Source organism: Halichoeres trimaculatus, unplaced genomic scaffold (genome assembly GCF_033239565.1).
Source record: "Halichoeres trimaculatus isolate MK-OKI-2021-1 unplaced genomic scaffold, fHalTri1.1 fHalTri1_scaffold_13, whole genome shotgun sequence".
NCBI lineage: Eukaryota > Metazoa > Chordata > Actinopteri > Labriformes > Labridae > Halichoeres > Halichoeres trimaculatus.
The window spans coordinates 16,717,368-16,732,288 of NW_027437191.1; positions in this window are offsets into that span (position 1 = coordinate 16,717,368).

The following is a 14,921-nucleotide window of genomic DNA, read 5'->3' on the forward strand; positions in this document are numbered from 1 at the left end:
TGTTCTCTCAACGCTCGTTGTTATTAAGAAAGGTAGACTTGCTGGGGATCGATAAAGCCTCTGAATCAGTCCAGAACAACTGAGAAGATGCTCTGGTGGAGGGTTATACTTCAGGATCGCTGACTGGCTCATTTCACTGTCAATCAAAAAGGGATTGGGCCTCAGACAGATCATCCAATCATCATGCAGAAGCTCAGCGTCCAGGCCAGCCCACTGCCTCATAGACCCCCAGAGACGCTGAGCGTCAGATGGGGCGGGACAAAGTCCAGCCTTTATCCAATGACCGTCCAGTTTCCACAGTGAAACAATCCACTCTACGCTTCCCTGCTGAAGTCAGAAGACGCTCAGCATCCGACTGTGTTAAAGTGCTGAGACACTGCTGGGATGAATGAGAAAGAGGTCGAGCCAGTTACCTGTGTGTCCCTTTTTTTTTTGGGGGGGGGGGGGGGGGGGGGGGCATTTTAGGGGAATCTGAGCTTCCCTTGCAGTCTTAGAGCAATCGCCACTGGCGCGGGCACACAGACACACAGTCACACGCATGTACACAAGTCTTCATCATCATCATTTAAACATTGACAAAAATGGAATCCTCAAACAGTCAGTATGCGTGGCATGCACACACACACACACACAGGCATACGCACACACACTCACACACATACACAAGGCTTCATTCATCATCTAAAAATTGCCCAAAATGTTTAGAGAAAATATGTCAGAAAATGTGAAAATATGATGTTGCAAGTAGCCAACAGCGTCTCTGAACAGTCAAACTACCCAGGAAATGAGCAGCCCAGATGGGAAAAAATGCAAAAAATGGAACCTGTTCCAAAAAAATAATGACGGACAAAAGATTCAGATTGAGTGTTTAAACATGATTGACATAACATGGGATCAAATTTATTTTTTAACATGCATAAGTTTTGGATGAAAAAAACAGACTCAGTGTGCAAAGGCCTTAACTGTTGATAAATGCATTACCTTGTTGCATGGTATTCGTTATAATGTTGTCGTTCATGTTTCTATTTGTAGAATAAGTTGCCACATAGCAAAAAGTCAAAGTGTGTTGGCACTATCACAGAACTAAATCAAAACTGGAACATTGAATGTGTGAGTGTGATACCACGTGTGACTTTATCACAAAATACCACCCACAAGACAGAATCAGCAAGGGTACGAGAGGTACCTCTTTGTCCTTTGAGGGCAACAAAATATAAAAACATAGAGTTGCTAGCTGGAGCTTTAATTAAAGCCATAACATTAATAATGAAAGTAAAAAATGGTGCAAAGGACAGGAAGTGGAGACCTACACCAGATGTCATCAACAACCAATACTCCATGTAAAAGACTGACAGTGCTGATTTCATGAAAACTAATGACTGAGAAAACAAACTAAGATACTTGTCTTGTGACTCAGTTTTGGTCTATTATTCCAATCCCAATACCTAAACAAACTAAAACAAAAGATCGGGTCCAAATGAATTCTTCACTTTCTTTGTTCAAATTTCAGCTTTTAAGGCATCCCCTTTTTGGATGAATAAGTTATTTACTGACTGATCATGTTACCAACCAAATGACTCGCAGTGGCCTCTTTTAGCCCGGCTAAGTGTCTCACTGACTGACAAAAAATGATTTAAAATCAGTTATTTAAGGCAGTTATTCAGGGAAATGATGCTTTAGCTTCAGACTGTTGGGTCAGACAGCATTAGAAATGAGGAGCTGCACACCAGACACCTCATGCATTTTTAACCAATCGATATCCTCTTTTCTACATCTCTCTCAGCTTCTTTATCTCTGTATTTCTCTCTGATGCTCTCTGTTTGTTGCATGTCATTCTCTCTTGCTGTTAATTCCTATTCACTGTAATCATTTTCTACTTTATCTCGCTGACGTCTTTTCTTCTTGAACTGCTCTGAACTTGATTAATTGGTCCTGTCTTTCTCCTCTCCGTCCGTCTGTTCCCTCTGACCATGCCAGGCCAGGAATTTCACTCTCATCTCACTGTCTTGTTCTTTGCCTTTTTCACTGTGCCTTTTATTTCTCTCGCTGCTAAGCTCTCTCCATCTTCGTACTCCTTGTCTCATCTGCTTCATTACATCATTAAACAGCACAGGGCTTGCTCCAGTTGACTAACTTAGGAAAGTGTCTGTCTTAGTTTGCTTTGTCTTAATAAGCAAACGAACGCAGTCTGTCTATGCATCACAGCATAGAAGCCAAGGCATGCATTAAAAGCTGGATGGAATCAAACAGCTACACTTGAAGACTTAGGCCTATAGTAGAAAAACGTTGGCTGGAAAAATCGCAACAATAAAGATTCACCTTACCTGATTTCCTCCACATACCGAGAAATTTCTGCCAAGGTGTTTACTCTGCTGTTGTCAATGTTCCCACTATGCCTTTGATCAAAAGTCTTTACTGAATAAAATGCTTTTTCAAGGTTTCAGAATCTTGCAGAAGTTCAGCAAGAATAACGCTTTCTATGTCCTTTTTCACTGAGGCTGGATATAAGAGTTTTTATAAGAGTGCAAAGGTGCATCTTTTTTTTTCAATATCTGCAATGCATTTGTGGCACATGGAACTTTTTGTGGTCCCTCTCACCAGTGCAGTATTTAAATCTTAATTTTGCAGGTGCTGGGTCAGGAGGAGCTACTGCAGAGGTAGAGTTTAGTTCTTGTTGAACATTCAAGACCAAGCTAGTTATGGAGAGTCTGGAAAAACTAGACTTAAAGGTATAATTGGTAGTTTGATTTAGATACACTTTTTGTTATACTGGTTAAAATGATCTACATGTCCCGATGGTAAGCAATACATGATGTGTTCTTAAATGAGACTGAGTAGTTGTTTAATGGTGTACAGGTTCGCACTCAGCCGAAGAATGGCAGAGAAACTACCCATACTCCAATTACTGGTAACCGCTCCTCCGGCTTAACCCCAGGCTCACACTGAATCCTGTGCAAGTCCAGTGCGGCTTCTGGATGTAATCTTTATCATTAAAATCACTGTTGTAGGCTCACATTAGCCCAGCACGGTGCGAGTCCGGTTGCGGGAGCTGTACGGCACAACGGAAAGAATCCACAAGAAGTCTATTTTAACCGGACGTCGGAGAGGGTCTGCGTCAAGCTGAATGAAATACGACGAGCTGTACAGGAAGCGAATTGCCGGGTGGCATGAAGATCCGACGTTTTTTAAAATAAAATCAGTGTAAAAACAAATGTAATTTGACTCTTCTTTGACAGCACAGTCGCGCTAATAGTAAATGTAAACATTACATCACACCTGGTGACATGAGGTCGCAAAAGTGAGCAGCGCAGCATCTCCTCACTTATTTTGACAACAAAGGACGACAAGAGAATCATTTTTGAAGTGGAAAGTCATCCCATTTTATATGACACATCCCATCCTTTTTATAAGGATAATACAAGAAAAGAAAAAACTAACGTTATTCAAAATAATAAACATTAGAGTAATAAAGGTCTTGCGCAAGTCCAGACAAGAACGTGAACCCACGTGAGCTTCTACTCTCGCGAGTGCCGTTTCCATACCCGGCACCAGAGCCAGCCGCAGCCTCTATCTGGAGCTGATGTGAGTGGCAGCTTGCGGAAAATCCGAACGGTATCTGGACTGTAACTGTTCCGGAGCCAATGTGAGCTCGGCATAACAGAGCAAGAAAAGAAAGACGTAGTGCAAAACATAAAATGATGTGCTGAGTCTTTCTTTCAGTCATTCACAATCATAGTCACGAATCAGTGGCACTCGTGCATGTGAGCAGGGGCGTTGCTTTAGAGGTACTTCAAGGGAAGGGGCTAGGCGGAGTCCTGACGAGATGCTACATTAAAATACATGCCAGTTTTCCAGGACTGCCAACCCTGCCTTTAAGCAGTCACCAGTTCGATCCTGAGGTCATCCTCTTCCCCCTCCTCTCCAGACCTTTCAATTACAGTCTACGGAAAATCTTGAGCAATTGTTAGGGATGTAGATGGATAACTCTCGAAAGTATCAGACCACAGAGTGCTGGTTTAGCTCAGCTAGGAGTGCAGGCACCCCATGTATAGAGATTGCAGTCCCTGTCGCACTGGCCATCAAGCTTTCCTACCAGATCCTCCCAAAAATCCAATGAAACCACAACAGTCCTTGTAACTTTAAGCAGTTTCCCTCTCAGTGAAAGTGTTTAAAGACCAGTCATGGTCAGCCAAAAAGCTTGCTGAGTCTAATCACACCTCCTGAACATTGTACCAGTGGTTGGCAGTGTAACTCTGGTTGGCTAAGTTTTCCAAAACAGTATTGAGGGCAAAGCTTTCAATAATCAGTTTTTTGTTCTCTAAATCCACCTCAGTCTTGGGGACAGAAACCCAGCTTATTTTCGATGCCTTCTTGATGAAGTTTATTGTTAGCGCTGACTCAGGCTTGCCCTGAATCACCCTTTGGTTATGCTGCTTTAGGCCTTTAGTGTGGAGGGCTCAGCTACCGTCTTATCCTTTCTCTCCCTGTCTGTCTGTATTTAATCTCTGAACATAATGAAACAAGGAGTACAGTCTAAAACTGCGCAATGTCAGCTTTCATGAGTGGACTTGTTTTGGAGCTTTATGATAGATAGATGTATGAATGATGGATTATGATGGATACATTATGGTACATCCCCAGAGATCCTTTGTCACTTCCATTACCAGATGATTGCCCTTGTTTTTCTTGGCTGTCCTTCAGCTAGTTTGCTGGCTTATATTTCCATACTCATCTGGTCCTGGCTCCTCGTTCTACCTCTGTTTTTAATCATGTTTGTCTGCTTTACTTGACATAAACTTGGAAAGCTCTGCAACCTCTGTAGGGGACCAGATGCTTATTCAAAAACAGTACAAGGATTATCCATCTGCAGCAGGCGACACATCAACTTGACCCATATGTCTGAAGTCACAGCATGTTTTTTGGCTCGTGTTGTGTTGATGTTGTTCCCAGATCCTAAAAATCTACGCTTCATGACATGTAAGACATCATAAGTTTTGAAGCAGCTCAAAAAAATTCACCAAGACAACTCGTCTGCATGTCTGTCCTGTCTCCTTCCACTTGTCGCCAAACATTGCCCTCAAGCTTTGTCATGTCCAGGACGGTCATTTCTCTTGCTGTGGCAGAAACAGCTCTGAATCAGAACTTCTCATCATTATTAATCATTGCTTATCTCTCACCACCCCGAGGGCTTGATTTTCTCCCTGCTTCAAACATGTGGTGTCCATCGCTAACAGGGGTGAAACCATGCTCCATCACCTGAGCTGAGTCTTACCTTTAACCAAGGTCTCATTGCAGGGAACCAAAAGTTGTTATAAAAAATGATTAACAGCCTGAAAGAATGAAAGTATGACCAACTTGAATTCAATACTCACATATTAAAGGTCCCATATTCTGCTCCTTTTCTGCAGTTTAATATGGATCATTGATGTCTTCATGTGTCTTGGTAGTAACATGTTTTGGTCCAAAAAGCCAACAAATCAAGCACAGCAGCATTGTTTCCAGGCTCTAATAAGCAATGTTTAGAAAACAGTGAAGCTCATTTACCGTAACATTACAGGCTAAAACAACAGGCTAACTGCAGCTACAGTTAGCATCCTGAAGCTAACACAGAGACAGGGGGGACACTGAGGAAAAGCTCTTACATCTGCTCCACAGCACACAGCATTTAAAATACTCACATTTCCAGGGTCCGAGGTTTGTTGGTGGATGGTTGGTAATGCGCCTGGATTCAGGACCAGTCTATTCACTAGCTCTCTGTTGTACTGTCCAATGTTGGAAAACCAGTTGGCCGTGAAGTGACTAGCACACACATGCACAGTTTTACTAAGTGTAGGTGGTACATTTCCTTGATAAATGAACTCTAGCCACTTAGTCTTGTCTTCTTCCGAGATGGGAAGCTTGTGCATGGAACTATGTGGCTGTTTACAGCCAAAAACAAAGCAGTGATGGCAGGAGCAGCAGCTGGGAGAGGTGTGGGCAGGGAGGGGTTTCTGGGGTATCTGCTCAATACAAATCAGACCAATCTGACCAATCAGGTGAGACTTGCTCCTGATTGATCAAAAAAGGGACTCCCTGACATCAGCAAATCCCCAAAACCCAAACAGCTCGTTTTAGGTCTGGATTTTCATTCACAAGCACTAATAAGTACAGGTTTTGTCATTAAATGTCACATTTTGTGGGCTGGGAGGAAAGCCAAAGACCCACAAATTTCACTAAAAGACTTAATAAAGTGATTTTTGCATAATATGGGACCTTTAATTGAAGTATCAGTCGAATGCCAAGAATCTTCCTTTCATTTATGGACAATATGGAAGAGAAGCTAGTTTTTACTGAAATATAGAGCATAAAAAATGGCGTGTCTTGGGGATTATGGCTTTTATGGGCACACCAGTAGCAGAGAAATTATTTGTGTGACTTTAAAATATGATATTAAATGTTGTTAGCATCGCAAATTAATGACCATTCAGCTTTTTTTTTTTGAGGAGCCAGAATGAAGCAAATTCTCTTCAAATTGCACCAAAATGATCTTTTGTTAAATATAAGCTGTCTGACTGATGGGGAAATGTATATGTAAAATTTTCAAGTCCTCTTTTTTCGGAAAAGTACTAGTTATACGAGGTTAAAAACAAGGCTTTGCGTAATGTTTAATGATGATTTACAGCTGCCGTTCTTGAGTATTTGTTTCAGGGATTGTAAAATATGTCGGGAGGTAGAGTCAAGAAGTGATTAGACTTTCGAAAGAAAAAATATGTATATTATTTTTGTCACCCAGCTCCACTCAGATTCTCTCAGAATCCCTCATCGTCTCTACTGTGCAGACTCTGGCTGCAACTGCTACACTGGTTGCGCTTGTGGCGGGGGTATTTTGGTTTCAAAACCGTACAATGATAAATGGCGGAGCCACGCTGTCCACTCTATATACAGTCTATGATCCTGACACAGAAGTACGAAGCCCTCATGACTGCAATAACATAAACCAGATTTACTGTTGTGATTATGCATGTTTGCATTTGTGTGCACTGATATGTGCACATTAGACCAATAGTCTGACTACAGCAGTCACTTTTTGAGGGGAAAATACTCTTCAGTTTATTTGATCTTAATCTATTAAGATTCTATTTAGTGACAACTTTATATTTTCACTGGTCAAACTAATCATGAAACTGTGCTAAATAATGTTAAATAATGTTATGAAAACTGTTTCAGCTCCCTTTCAGCCTACTTTATGCATTACCAGAGTAGGTAACAGAGCTGAATACTAGAGGTAAAGTTGTCCTTGAGAACATTACTTGTCACCGATGCTGCTGTGTCAGAAGTATTGAACAGAGAAGGACCCGGGGCTGAATATGATAATGGAGGCTAAAGCTTGTTGTGATTTACATTAAACATTTAGACTCCACTCTTGATAAAAATGACAAATGCAATGACTTCTATTGAGCTGCAGTGAGTTACTGCAGCAATATCTAATGGCACTTAGAGTCCTGCCTCCAGGCCAACACACACACACACACACACACACACACACACACACACACACACACACATACATATACACAAACATACAAACACAGTTGAGGCGAGCCTGTTGTGAAGGAAATCACCTTCTCAGATGCAAATAAAACAGAATTAGCATGTGATTCATGACATGACTGTATGAAGCCAGAAAACACTGAAGCTGCTTTAACTCACACATGCTAACCTGTAGAAGTAGGAGGTTATTTTATACTTGGTGATGGTGCACATTTGTTTTAGTCAAGAGGTTTAAAAAGTAATTTTGAGGAGCATGTCTACAGTAGGTGTGTTAAGTAATGTGGTTGTTTCTTTCATATGTTTGTGTCCTTGTTTGCTAAGAACAAAATGAACTCAGTATAATGTTAAAGGCTATTACTGACTAAACTCTTTCTCTCTGCACAACTTCAGCGTCAAAGAAAAATCTGATGTGTTTTGATTTTCCTCGTCTCCTTGTCTCTGCTGAAAAGTCTAGCTCGCGCTGAAGGTTGTAGCAGGAGAGAGCTTACTGTACTCATCCTATGCTTTATAATTATATAGATCATACAGATACCGTGGCTTGTTCAGGGATATGCTTGAAGACAAAAGAAATAATCCTGTTTTCATGACATTAATCACAATCTTCTCAAAAGGCCTGAAGCAAAGATTCATTATCACAGCAGATTAAATCCCTTAATATGACATTTTAAATGGGATGTTAATCACTTTGCATTTCTATCTGAAGTGTGGAAATCAAAGATGAGAGGAAGTGTCTACGTCTCTGAAATATGCAGTGTGTGCTTGCGTTAAAGATGAATTAAAACATAGAGGCATTTAAAGAGTAGGGCTTTTTATCCCTAGGTGATAATTTATGTTATTATAGTTAAGTTAACTAAACAGGAATAAATCTAAGTGCTTTGACTTTCTTGAGAACAGATGGTACACAGAAGTGTGTCCTAACTTTTTTGACTGTAGCAGCCAAACTGAGGCAGTAGCTTATTGATGGAGTGGCTGGGGTGCATACTAATGATCAGCAGTTACCTTTTCCGTTGTCATTCCCGGCTCTACAAACTTAAACTTTGAGCACTTTGAAAATAAAAATGAGCAGTATATAGATCGTCTGAATCTATTTCGTAGAGGCTCCAAAAGAAGTAAGTAATGTTTATTTGTAAAGCACCTTTCACAGAGAAAGCTCACAAAGTGCCTTACAGAAAGTTACAAATTAAAACAGGCAAAATAACATGCAACAAACAGAAAAACATGTTCATGTATATTTCATTCAGTGAAGATTTGCACCAAGTAGGTCAAACATGTCCAAAAGAATGCCTGCTTGAACAGGTCAGTTTTAGGTTGCTTTTTAAAATCGGCGATCGATGTAGCGGCTCTCAGGGTGTGAGGGACAGTGTTCGATGATCTAAGTGCAGCTGACTCAAAGGCTCGGTCACCATAAGTCTTCGGTCTGGTGCTTGGAACAATTAAAAGATTGTGACCCGCAGACCTGAGTGCCCTGCCAGGAGAGTATGCGTGAAGCAGCTCGGAGAGATACACAGGTGCCTGACCCTGTCTGTAAGTTAAAACAAGCACCTTTAACTGAATTCTTTAGCTTCTGAGCAGCCAGTGTAGCGATGCCAGGACTGGGGTTTTTTGAGACTGTAGAAGATAGAAGTTTTAGTTAGAAGCCTAGCAGCAGCATTTTGAACAAGTTGGAGCCGATCAATAGATGCTTCTTTGAGACACAGAAAAAGTGAGTTAGAATAATCCAGCCTCGATGATACAAAGGCATGAATAATCATTTCCATTTCTGAATAAGATAAAATAGAACTTAGTTTTGAGATGTGGAGACAAACTAGCTAAAAATAAAATAGTAACGCTATTATTGGGCTTGTTTTTACTGTTTATTTCTTCTATTTGAGTGTTTTCCTATTTGATTGGTACCATCTTGTATATATCTACATATTTACAGAATATTCTTTTCTTACTGGTTACCAGTTGCAGCTAATCTAATATATAAGTAAGAACGTTTTATAACCGAAAAGTTAGTACTGAGCAGAATTGAGTTCACGGTATTGATGGTGCAGCCCTCTGATACAATTCAGGTTTCTCATGCAGCCCCTTGTAAAAATTAACTGCCCACCCTTGCCCTGCACCCAAGCATGGCGCCAGATACAGGTAGGTGGGCATCAAGAACCTGAACTTTAATAAGTTTTCAAGTGGACACCTCCCTTTTTTAGTGTTATTTTCAGTTAGGCCCACTGCAGGAGGGTGGTTCAAATGTTGGTTCCATAACCATAACCAGCATTAAGAAAAAAAAAAAAGAGAAGAGACAGAAGAGAAAGTATTTCAGAAAAAAGTTTGAGAATGGACAAGAAAAGCAGAGGCAGGGCGAGAAGCCTGTCTGAGCTATAGTGAACCCCTCTGGGTTAAGCTCTGCATCTACCTCCTCCGACTCCCCCATGTGTGCGTAAAGGAAAAGAGCGAGAGAAAATAAAGAAGGAAAACAGTTTGAGTAGATGTAACTGTTCTAAACACAGTATGTAAATTTTTCAGATGCCTTGAGACTTGGAATGGCTGAAAGCCAAATTAAATCAAAACAAAGAAAATTTGCACCAAGCTATGGAGAAGTTTTTAAACTGCAGCCTGCAATGCAAGACCCTTCTGCTTATTTGGATAAGTCTTAAACTTTTTAGCTCATTTTCATTACAGAGGAGCTTTGTCTCAAATGCAAAACAATATTAGTGTGATTACAACAACGGCTAAACAACATCATGTGACGAGCTGTGGGGATATGAATGAACAGAATCTGAATGTGGAGAAAAAACATGACCTTGTAGATTTATTAATAGTTAAAAGTTTAATTTATTTATTTATCGTATAACAGCTGCACTGCTTTCAAAAGCTGCATTCAGTCGTTTATTGCATCAGTGAGACCAGAACTTTGTGTTCTAGGAGGAGATAATCTGGATGGAGAGTTTGTATTTTCATGGTGACTGTGACTGTTACTGATGAGGGGGAATCATCGCTAAACATGGATATGTGGTGATGACTTTGATGTCCTTGCAGAAAGTCAAGTTATTTTTTGGAACGTGTATCTGTATGAAAATTAAAATGACCTTTTCAATTATATTTTTCCTTTTATTCCAAGCAACAAAAGTCTTATTAACTATGACTTCTAACTTCATTTTAGCTGCAGATGCAAAAAAAAAGACGAATCTGTTCTCCAATCCCAAGAGCATGCTTGGTAAAAACAGTGTTTCTGCACACACTGAACTCTGTTGAAGAAACCTTTGATTTCATTAAAGCAGTAGCAGCATCTATGATTACTTGGGCTTTTTGCATCAGAAGATTTTTTATTCTGTCTTCGATGTCAGGGCTTCTAGATTTTCTGCTGGGGAGTATGATGAACTTCATGGTGCTTGCTGCTGACATTCTAAACCCTTAGAAAAGAGACTTTGATGCGGAGAGCACAGTGTCTCTGTGAAAAAAAAAAACATGTGAGATGTTCAGCCAGTGTCGAAGAGCTGCTCTTTCTCTGGAAAGTACCTAATCAGATTTGGAAGAAGTTGCCAAAATGTTGTTAAATCTGGACCTCTATGTCTTTTTTGCAGCCAGTCTTGTGTTGGTGCTTGAAGATTATTATTTTATAGGGTATGAATAAAAAGGTAATATGACCAACAAATCAGTAAAACCCCCTTTTCTTTTATATGTCCTTCATTTTTTTCAAATTGACATGACAAGGTTATCGTCTGCTAACCATCAAATCATTTCCTTTTACCTCTATTTCCTCACTCATCTCCCTCCATCTCTGTCTGTTAATATTTCATCATTTATTTTTTCTATACTTTTATATTTACCTGATGTAAGCCATAGGTATGAGTCTTCAGTCACTCATTTTAACTCAACATTCTTTTGGGCGATTTTCCTCCACCTGAGCCTGGACTAGGATAAAGTGTAGGAGGTATAGCTGTATGCTTGTCAGAGCGGCAGAAAAGTGTGTGTGTGTGTGTGTGTGTGTGTGTGTGTGTGTGTGTGTGTGTGTGTGTGTGTGTGTGTGTGTGTGTGTGTGTATGAGCTGAGAGAGGAGGCAGAAAGAGCAGCAGGCATCTGGTGACATCTGGTCAGGACAGATAAAGTAATAAACACATACTATCTCACTATCAAGGAGGTGCAGCCTATCTTTATCGCTCTATTCCTCTCACTCTTTCTCTTTATCTGCCACTTTCTAAGTCAGAATCAATTTCAAATAAGCTTTATTGACATAAAAAGAAAGCAGCATATGTTAGCAAAGCATGCTTGGCTTCAGAAGTGAGGAATGAGACGGCTATGTCAGGTGAGTTTCTCTCTCTTTATCTTTAAGCAGAGATGGCCCAGAAGTCGTTTTAGTTTCAGGGATAAAAACTGAAGTCTTACGATACAAGATGTATTTCTACATCACCTGGACAACTTGACGAGCTAGGGAGAGTTCGATGAAGTCATGACTGCTCCTTCTTAATTTGTGGATTTTCTCACCACCAAAGCAGCTATCTTACATTACAGCAGATGACTCAACGAACCCAAAGGATTCAAAGGCTTGTTAGTCACTAACTTCAGTGTTGTACAAAACAATGTGATATTCTCAGCGTGCTCAACTAAAGCCCTCATTCATGTCAGTCACTCCTGGAATCTTTGATGTTGTTTCGAAAGGGTTGGCCAACCAGAGTGAAGGGGGTTTGTAGAATGAGTAAAGGACCTTGTTTGACAAACATTTGTATCATCTTTTAAAATAATATCTTAAAAATACTACAGACAGCCTAGTTTTCATACATTTCAAATAACTAATTTAGTTTCCAGGCTGCCATTGTTCTTTGGTTGCAATGCATTCTGGGTAATGCGGTTTAATAGTGTATGCCTGCCACTGTGGTCCTGTCACCATCTAGCTACCAACTAGCTACAGACGGATCCTGAGGAACACTGCCCTGTCATAATAAATTATGACAGGGCAATCTGGGAGGACATGGCTCTACTATACTATGGCACTACTGTAATTTACTGCACTTTCCACCAATCTACGTAAGCAGCACATGGCTAATTGAACATTCATGGAACAGACAGGAAGTAGGAACTGAGCATGCTCAAAGCAGTCCAGGCTCACAACAGTGAAGAGGTTACTTCAGCCGATGGAGGGATAAACAACTAAAGGACTGCTTTCAACAGATGGAGGACAACACTTAACTTTAATTGAACCAGAGGAGCCATATTTCTTTCAATGGCGGGGCTACAGCATGATGGCTGGATGTTAAAATTGAACGTGAACAGTGATTACAGATTGATTCATTAGCTCAAATGAATGAGATATTGCATAAAAGGACCAAAATCATCCATGGATGAGCAGAAATGCAGAGTGTTTTGTTGGTGTTTTGTGTGGAAGATGTGTGGCTGGGGACTGCCAACGATAGCTAATAAGCTATAGGCTAACTGGGAGTTTACCTAAGTTACTGCTTGCTTAATGTGTAAAATGCAATGAATAGCACACAAGAAGCAGCTAGCCGCACAAGATCTTTTCTATCCAACTTGCAAGCAAATAGATGAAATTATAACTTTTTCCAGTCATTTTCAAGTTCTGGTCATGTGTAATCTGTGATAAAGGAGGGGCTGTAAAAACAACATCATCAGCTTGACTAGGGTTGGGTTGTTTTTTTATTGCTTTGGGCTCAGGTGAAGTTTTGTACAGAAATATTCAGCTCTTATCTCTTGTCAGACATTATACTGGATTATTGTGTTTGTTTTAGGCTGTTCTGTTGCTGTTTACTACTGGTAATCCCTTTTTTGATTTACAAAAATAAATAAATGAATTAAAAAAAAAGTCACCAGAGGGGCCATTATATAAAACGTAAAAGTTACTTAAGTTGGCAACACTGACTGTATCTCATGAACCATTTTATGTTATGGTCTAAGAACCATAGACTGAATAGAGTGGACAGCCTGGCTCCGCCTTTTACTATTGCACAGTTTTGAAGCCAACATACCCCCTTCAAAGGCGCTGCCATTGTGCAGCCAGAGTCTGCTCAGTAGAGACTGTGACGGACTCTGATTCAAATAATTATTTTATTTTCTTATGAGTGTCTAATCTCCTCTTGGCTCTCCTTTCTGACATTTTTTACAATCCTTGAAAAAAATACACAAGAACTGCAGCTGTCAATCATCATTAGACAAGACAGAAAGCCTCGTTTTGAACCTCTTAAGACCAATGAAAATTAAACGTTTCAGAAAACAGGACTTGAATACAAGGCAGCCAAATATCATTTTCAAATCAGCACAACAATAGGATGTGAGAAACATTTCTACGAGGTGTATCAATTTTTCAAAGTTTGACCACAGCCCATCTAGAATGCCTGGGGAGATGGTTTTTTGACCTATACTGCAGCCAGTCACCAGGGGGAGCAGTTTTTGTGGCAACCTCACTTAGAGCTGAGCAAGTTGACCTCCGTTGTTTTAGTCTATACCCAGAACGCACTTTACTGGCAGAAATGGAGACCTCCGTATGTCTAAAAATGTGAGGTTTGAAGTTTTTTGGAGTAGTTGGGACATTCCACGTGTCCCTACAACTAAATTTTAGTTGAATTGGGAAATAGCAAGTTCTTGAGGCCAACCAGTTAGGGTTCCCTTGGACAGAGGCTGAAATAAGGTTTTTCTAAGACACCAGACTGACCACAAAGTTGTTGTTTTTTGAGCAGTAAATCATGTAAAGCAACTATGGGGTTCTAAAACGACAGTACAATGAATAAGAAAACGCAACACTTTGCCGACCAATCACAGACTGCGCTTCAAACTTCCCGCTAAACAAATGCTCTGTCACAAACATGCCGTTATGTCTTATCATGTCTCTATGATGCTCCCTGCTCTCGCTACTGTGCTGCCCTCTTTGAATAAGTGCATAAAAAAACAGAAAAAAAATCACTTTTACAAGAAAAGAGCTTACAACTGAAATGAAATGTCAACATTTTATTGTCTGCAAGCTTTTTTTCCCTTTTAGTTCTGTATAAATGTCTTAAACTTAAAGTGAGGCATTTATAGTCTGTGATGATATTGGTGCCCCCGGAAGACAAAGTGGTCCCAATCATTTCTTTGATATTTTTTTTCCTGTTTATATGTAAATAGAGTTTTTTTGCTGTTGTTTTAACAAATGTCATCCTTCTTTTCAGATACTGAACACATCATATTTCTTTCTAACAGAAACTGCAGAGACAAAGATGATTTTTCATTGTGTTGTGAGTCACATAGTCTAACACTTTCCTTGTGGCACCATTTCATCAGGTATTAAGAATAGTCAAAAAATAGTAGCAAACTTTTGTTGTTTGCTTTTGAAGGTCATATAGAGGCCTTGCTAGTTCTGTCAGTCTGTTTAGAAGCCTTGTTAAAAGAACACCCAAAAGCTTTAACACCCTTTTACTGTTTAG